General features: G+C 38.3%; 1 protein-coding gene across 5 annotated transcripts in view; it reads left to right on the top strand.

Annotated features, from left to right (window-relative positions):
- The first annotated feature begins 447 nt into the window (after positions 1–447).
- The window catches only part of PAX6 (paired box 6), a 68919-nt gene continuing 61075 nt past the window's right edge, over positions 448–8291 (top strand). The window contains exon 1 of one of the 5 annotated variants that reach the window (XM_044059517.1): positions 448–574. The gene's annotated coding sequence lies outside the window, so the exon portion shown is untranslated. Of the gene's footprint in view, positions 575–7856; positions 8289–8291 lie in introns of those variants that run through there. The other 4 variants (XM_044059516.1, XM_044059518.1, XM_044059519.1 and 1 more) reach the window with 4 other exon arrangements.

Genomic DNA, 8291 nt, shown 5'->3' with positions numbered 1-8291 from the left:
ACAACTGTAGAAGATCGTTTTTCTGAGCGCCAGCAGGCCCATCACCCAAAATGTGAGACAAATGGTATTCTTGTAGATGGACATGGGCACCACTCCCAAAAGACAGATGGGTGGATAGATAGACCGACAGACAGATTTGTATGCATTGTGGCATTTCAGATGACCCAGTTCTCATTGCTTCTTCAAACTGAAAACAAGACCGGAAACTACAAACAAAGCAACTACTAAGACATGCTGTTAATCTTTACTATTACCAAACATAACGCAATACTCTCGGTCCTTGTTGCTCCTGCAAAAAAAAAAAAACTCTTCATTAACTTCAGCAGTGACTAGAGTCCCCGTGACGTCACTACAGTGTACCGGCCAATAAGGAATGCACTGACACTAATATTAAGGCAAAGTTAGTGGTTAAAGAGGCGCCCTCTTTTTTAACTCTCACTGACATTTACTCTGTGCCGGATTTCTAAGTAGAAACTGGTTACTAAAGCTGTTTGGATTCTATTCTCCTGTTAGAAGTCACTCACAAAGAGCTGGAACCGGTAAAAGGAATTATTTGGCTGTAGGATTTGATCAGGTAACATTTTTAAATCCCTTTATTTCTATCTTGGTTTAATTTTAGTTTCTCTCTATCTCTTCTGAAACTCATTCATTCCTGATGTTCCATTAATTTTATACCCGCATGTTTTTGTTCAAAAAAGCATAAATATATCGTAAGAGAAGTCATAAAGTTATGTGTGCTTGGTATGTTTATCTGAGCTTTAAATACTATTATTTGCAATATCCGAAAGGCTGCAGGGCTCTACTAGCTGACGTGGTGCAAGAGCTTCAACTCAAGACGTTATCCTATCTTTGCTGGGAAATTCGCCTTGTAGAGCATTTTAAGTTGCATCTCTGGTTTATTGCTTTCGATTTATCTTCTGGAACTTCTGAATAAGAGAATCTCGTCATTTTTTCTAACTTCAGAAAAATAAGTACTGTGATTAATCAGTTAGTATATTAAATCGTTTTGCGATGTTGTTTTCTACTTTATAATAAATAAGAATCGAACATTCACTTTGGCGTATCATTAGGTCAAATTATACCAGTCTCTGATTCTGCACTTTCAGCAAATTTTGTTTAAGCGGTCTTAAAATATGCACGATTTATTCTGTTGATTTCTACCAGACTTCCTGCAATGTACACGGTCTTGACTTGTCTCCAGTCACGTCATTCGTACTTTCTTTTGGATTAAAATCTCTACAAATCTCATTGCCATAGGAAAAACAACTGTCCATGTTTTCTTCAGTGTTACACTGTTACCTGAACTATAGTTCTAGGACTTACTCGTTCTATTTACTGTCACACCCACACCTTTCGAGCTCAAATCAACATGCGCCTATTTGAAAGTAATGTACCTGCAGTTACTTTTATACATCCAATTTAGCCCTCAGTATTTTGTAGATGAGTAATGTTTGATATTCTTTTTTTACTTTTGTACCGCCAATTCATTCTTCTTCGGGCTGCTTATTGGTATGGCCATTTCTGCACAGATGAATTCATCTTTCATTAATCTTTATATCATTGGTCATTATGTATCACTGTACGCCAAGCAAGCCTATAAACGGTCCACTTGATCGGAGTTCCACCCTGGTTAATATGTTTAAATAAAAACATGCACACACAGCAACTATCCTCTTTGAGGCCCTTATTTTATTTGGCTGTCAGTTTTTAAACAAAATAAATCAGTAACGCGATAACCAGCATTAAGCTTAAAAAGTAATGTCTCACATATGCCAAGTTGCATTAAAGCATGTGTGTAGTTGTTAGATTTTAATGTAACAGCATTTGTTTTATTTAACTGATTCCAATAAAGTGCAAAACACGATGGTTATGCCTACCTCCTTGTTTCCTTGGTCTCACTCACACTGCCTCAGTCTTTTTGCCCCCACCCACATACACACAATTTTTTTACAAGTAGCGGCGGGCACCAGCATTTACAAAAGAACACAACTATTCCGCTTTTTTTCCAAAAGAGATTTAACATGTTCATTCGAGCAAAACATAAATTAGGTAAACATGGATAGTGACATTATGTAGTGGAATATATAGCTGGTTTCATGGGGTGCAGTGTATCACTCCTTGCAGAAATAAATATTTTCTTCTTTCTTGTGCATTATAAATAGGGGCGCGCGCGCACACTCTCTCTCTCACACACACACACACACACACAGCTTCCACAGTAATAACTCGTACTGCTCTATTAGAAATGTAACTTAATTTTCTTTTATCATCATTAGTTGCCGTATATGGACATATATTATTCGGCAGTCCTTGAAGGAAAATGAAATTTTATTACTTGAATCTTCGTAGTCAAACCGTTTTACACACCGCCCGCACATCTGTTTTCCCTTCATTGCAATTATTGACGCTGTTCACTTAAATAACGTTATTGAAACAGAAGGTATTTGGGAATGGTATCGTGAATTAAGTATTTCTTTTTCAAGGAAGTCCATTCTAATAAATATGTTTTACATTTTACACGTTTATCGCTTGAAATAATTATAAGGTTTTAGGCTGTCATTAGCATACAACAATAATTAGATAACAGAGTTATTACAGTTTTGTTAAACGTTCTTTGCCTCTCAGTCAAATTTTAGAACCCATGCAGCAAACATTTTGAAGTAATTCTAAAGAAAGAGGAGCATCTTTATAACAAACACGTCGCCTGGCAGATGTTATTATGCTTTGGCCCTGTCTTCAACAAGGATATATATTTGACTAAGCATAATTTCTACCGCAGGATACACATAGAAAGTACATTGCACTAGTACTACATTATAAAATAATTGCTAAACAGTGCTAGAATGTAGTCTATACTCATCAATAATAAAACACCTGTTTGGCAAGTGCAATAATTTAGTGATGTGGGCCTGCCGCATTACTTTCACGCTTGCTTGTTTTTTCCTTTATTTATTTATTTATTTATTTATTTATTTATTGGTTTAGTAAGGTAAAAGATATTCCATAGCTGTTACTGTGCAAGTTATTACGTTTCATCCTAATTCCTACTTCCCTGTTGGTGTCTGCCCTAACACAAAATGTCCCTGTAGGAAAGAAGGGATTTGTCTGCAAAAATAATTTTCTTTGTGTTCGACCTTCTCAAAAATGTAAAGATGACTTACTGACTAATGTATTCACACTACATTTAGAATGAAAGTGTATTAAGTATTCCTTAAGTAAACGATGCTGAGAAGCAGCTTTGGCCCTGCCTTTAAAGTTGCATGCTATCCTAAAGAAACGGGAGTGTTTGGGGGAATGTGGAACTTGGTCCACAAATAGTATTCGTCTTTCCTTATAAAATAATTAAACTGACAAAGCAAATCTCAGCAGTTTCGACACCACCATACAAATGAACGTCAAGCATGTTTTCAAATGACTTCATATTTGCCTTACAGACAACATATGTCAATACAAATAAAAGGGGTGGGGTCTCCAGCCAGAAGACTAGAAAAGTTCAAACCAGCTCCTCAATGACACACGTGTTCCCTAACTTCAGTTCCGGGTGTACAATCGTCTTCTTCTTCCCTTAATCCCGCAGAACAAACCAGACAGCATACACTGCAGTTTGATAACAAGTGGTTAATTAAAACTGTTTGTAATTTCCACGAAAGTTAATCTAGAGTTTAATTCTCTAAAGCATACCTTCCAACCACTTAAAGTAAAAAAGAAAACATCTGGCCTAAGCCATAAAATAACGGGGGGGGGGGCAAAGGCCCAAAAATAGGGACATATTTTAAATATTGCTCTTATAAACTTAGAAATAGCAGGATTTGTGTTAGCGTGCATTTTTCTGAGGGATATTGAGTCTGAAACTCAAATATATGTCATTATTTAGTGACTTCAATCCTCAGCGACTTGCCAGAAAACCACAAATGTTATAAGGAACATACCAAAAACATAAGCCTAAAATCTGGACATTCCGAGACAATCTGGACTGTTGAGAGATATGCTCTGAAGAAGTAGCACGTTATGCGTTATATCTTTATCGTATGTTTGTGAAGAGCACATCGGGTCATCGGCTGCAATACTTCAGTGCCACGAGTGAGAATCACTTAAAAGTTTGTCATCATTTTCGGTTAAATTTTATTGCTACAAAATCAAATCACATTCTCTGAAAAAAGCGAATGTCCTTGCACCTATTTCCATCAACAAATATTTTAACAGTTTGCTGTGCAATTAACTACAACCACTCCAAACATAAAAAGTCTGTATTAAGTACTAATGTTCGAATCGCGTCACTGTAGTTTCAGTGCTACTCACTTATTGAAATAGTTGAAGGGCTTAGATATTCAGTAAGTTACCATGTAAATATAGTACTGTCACAGTAACACTCAATTGTCCAGATTTTTTTAAAACGTCCAGATTTTTCCTCATATTTTTGGTCCGTCCTTCATAAAATTTGTTGTTTTCTGGCAATTCGTTGAGGACTGGTAATTAAACTATGACAGACGTTTGAGCTTCAAGCTTCATACTCTTCAGAAAATGTATGCTAACACAACGCCTTATGTTCTAACAGCTTTCTAGATTTATAACAGCAATATTTTTAGGCCTTTGTCACCCCATTATTTTCAGCTTTGTCTAGATTTCTTGTGCAAAGAGTTTGAGGGGTATGGGCTGAACGCAGATGACTTCAATGGAGAAATTTACATACATATGTAAAGTACGTTAGATGACGCATATACATTATATCCCCGCTGTACCCAGGATACTGCATTTAATCATTCGATTGCTTATATGACGAAGTGCTTGTTTAATCGATTATGTTGTTTGCTTTTGTTCAGCCGCTAAACAGATACTGTTTTCACGTATGGCCTAAAAGAACACAGTGCTAAATAAAAGGCTGAACCACACTCGGTAAAGTTCCTAACATTTTATAAACGGATCGGCTTGTCCAGTTAACACAGAACTACAACAAGAATCACTGGTCTCCCAAAATAAAGTAAAGAAGCGGTTATTGGCCCTTAGCATAATGTTTCACATTTGGTCTTTCAAGAGAATATCTGCAGTGATGTAAAGGAAAGGCAGTTACAAAATAAGAGCTTTTTTATTCTAACAAAATTGTTTGTAAGAATAATTCAAACTGAGTTTTCTGATCTTTGAGTTACACGATGCTCCCTAGGGTGTTCTCCAGCCTTGTATTTAAGATGTTTATTGTGTGCAATAATGCACACGCATCTCCCATTGCACTGTATACTTAGCCGCTGGTGCCCCTGAAGGGGCATATGAACTGTACTATGAAATATTTTAATGACCACGATAATTAAAGAAATCTGATAATTTTCTGTTTCTGCTTTTCCCACAGTTTTATAGTTTCAGAGAGCACAGCATCCGATCACAAGCCTGTGCGGGCGCGCGCTGGAAGTATACATATGTTTACTCACGCACGCACCCACCACGCACATGTAAATCTCGATAAATCAATAATAGCCACCGCCTCCGCATATTTATATTGAAAGTTTTTCCACCAAGAATGACGTCAGGTACATTTCCCACCCTCACCCCATTTTTTTCTTATACTTCCGAAGTTGAACGAAGACAACTTTGCACAAGGAGGACTAATGGTCAGATTTAGATTCCATTACATTATTTCGTTCTATTCTGAGTTGGGCTGAATGCTGCATTTGCATTCTCCAGCCATATAATTCTGTTTTAGTCTGGCTGAAGACAAAAAAAATGATTATTTGCAATTGTAAAGTAAGGTTCCACCTCGAAATTCGTAAGCAGCTATCATGGACAGATAAAATGTTTCTCTGATTTCTATGGCAAATAGTAATACTGTTCTTGATCCTGACATTAAGTGAACGATAAGCATAGGACAACATTTGGCAAAACTTACATTACAAAGTTGTTTCTTGAAGCCACACCCTCTACACAGTGTGAGTCTGTACAGGTTTGCATTTTTTCCTCTCCTCTGTTAACCAACCTTTTTGGTATATCTGCTCTGTTTTCGGCACACTATCAGGTTCTTTGTGTGTGTGAATAAATAGATAGAGATAGACAGACAGATAGATTTGCTGTTGAGCTATTCTGGCTTCATCTCTTATCACCCGGTTAATGCCCTAGTTTATTTGCAGTTAATCGGAGACAAATTATTGTTAAACTACAAGGCAACTGATTGTCACCATTAAGTCTTCAGGCGTCTACATAAAAAGCATTGCTATTCGGTACTGATTTTAAGTAAACTACATGCATAATACTGCTTAATATTCTTGTTTATCCAATATTCAAACATTTGTGTATAACATGTTACTGTAGTCAAACTGAGCTGCAGCCTTGCTTTTCATTAAGGATGACCAAACTATGCAGATTTGACCATACATTGTGCATTGCTCCCAGTTTGTCAGCGATGCACACTGTGGTATGGCAAAAGAAATGTATCACCCGTTATAGCGTGTAGTTCTGCGCCACGTATAAGGCAAACCCAAAGCAATCAGATCCTCAGACTCGTACTTCTGTCTGTCATTCATGTCCTAGCTCAGTCTTCCATGGGCACTGCAACAGCAGCAGCCATGAACACTGCAGCAGCCAAGAAACTTTATAGACTCTCTCAGTGCGAATTTTGAGCAGTACAAAAGGGAGAGCTGAAGTCCTCCGCAGAAGCTGTTCAATAATATTAGGCGAAGCAGCAGCTTCTCTGTAGGACTCGAGATGACAGTGCATGACGGTTAGGGCAGCTCATTATCCGGCTCCCATTGAGGAGGCCTTTCACTAAGATGCAAACCGCTTGGCAGAGTCGTTTGTCTCCTCATTGTATTTTAGTTAAGAATGCGATGCTTGTCAAGCCTCTTATTCACTTTCAAGATACTTTATTGATGAGCTCTGACTTCTAGCACTTTTCACATGTCAGAAGGAGTCAAGTGTATGCGCCCACATCTTCATTTCATGCTTCCCGCGTTCAGACTCTGGTTGCGTCCCCCAACCTCTGTCTTTCCTTCCTGACTCCCTCTTCCTTTTCCATCTCTCTCTCTCTCTCTCTCTCTCTCTCTCTCTCTCTCATTCTCTCATTCACTCACTCTCTTTATCTACCTCTATCTCTGTTCACGTTGTTTCTTAGCATCGCCTTTGCAGCTCACCCACTGAAGGACTGTGGGAACACCCAAAGGTCGGACTGGTACTCTCAATGTAACCCTAAATACAGGCGCTGAGGGGATGCTTTAGAGTTTACTGAGGTGTGCCCTAATGGTCAGACTTTCTGCAAATGTACTTTCGGTGTGTGGTCACATTTGCATTCTTTCGCTAGAATACTTCAACGGCTAGAGTGACGTTTAGTTTGGGAAAATCAACAGGGTAAAACCAGACTCTAAGGAAGTGTAATATTAATTGATCCCGTGCTTGCTGCAGCCTTGTGGATCCTCGTAATGACTACAAAATACCCTACACAAGAAATCAGTCAAACTAAAGAGCACGTTAGGGCAGAAGTGTGTTTTTTATCTCCTGGTTGTCGGTTATATACAGAAGTCCTCATCATACAATATGATGGAAAACTAATTTTGAATCTAGCAAATGTGCTAATCATGGAAACATTTTCATTCTGAATTTGCTACAAAATGTGGTTTCCACTCTGCGATATTTAATTTACATATTTAGAATGTTGCGCTGTATGTTGAAAACTTACTAGTGCAAGCACGTACATCCTAAGCAATTTTAAGTTTAAGTAAACCAGATTGCTTATTTGTGTACAAGAGATTTGTATGTGTGTTTGTGTGTGTGTGTGTTGCCACTCGGCACGCTAGGGTACTATACATAGGCCGCCAGCATAAGAAAATGAACAGTAAGAAGTAGGGTGAAAATAGAAACGCTGAAAAACTGCTGCCAAAATATCGGTATCCATGCTTTATGTTGTGTTCGAAAGAGGACACTGAAAAGAGCGTAAATACTGGGTAGACAGAGCGAGTGTTTTAGGCAGAAAACGAGTATTCATATTAATAAAGGCTAACCAATTGGACAAGGGAACAGAAGAAGGCGTCCAATCCACAGCTTGTCGGTAGCCCCGTCATTTTGCATATTGCAATATTTTATGGAGCAGAGGAACTGTGTATTTGCATGTGGGGAGTGATTAGTGGATTTGAACAAGGAGCCCTAACTCAGCTTTACTTCCCGCTCTGGTAAAGGTAGAGAAGGAAGTCTCTTGCTTGGAGATGATGACAGAGGTCAGGCTTTGCTAATGGACCAGTGAAGAGAGGAATGGAGACTGGCAGAAACCAAGTACACGTACATTAACGCATTTCAGCCATCACCAATCAGCATAGGTG

Source organism: Protopterus annectens, chromosome 17.part0, assembly GCF_019279795.1.
Source record: "Protopterus annectens isolate FY-2018-M chromosome 17.part0, PAN1.0, whole genome shotgun sequence".
NCBI lineage: Eukaryota > Metazoa > Chordata > Ceratodontiformes > Protopteridae > Protopterus > Protopterus annectens.
This window is presented reverse-complemented; position numbering and strand designations above follow the sequence as displayed.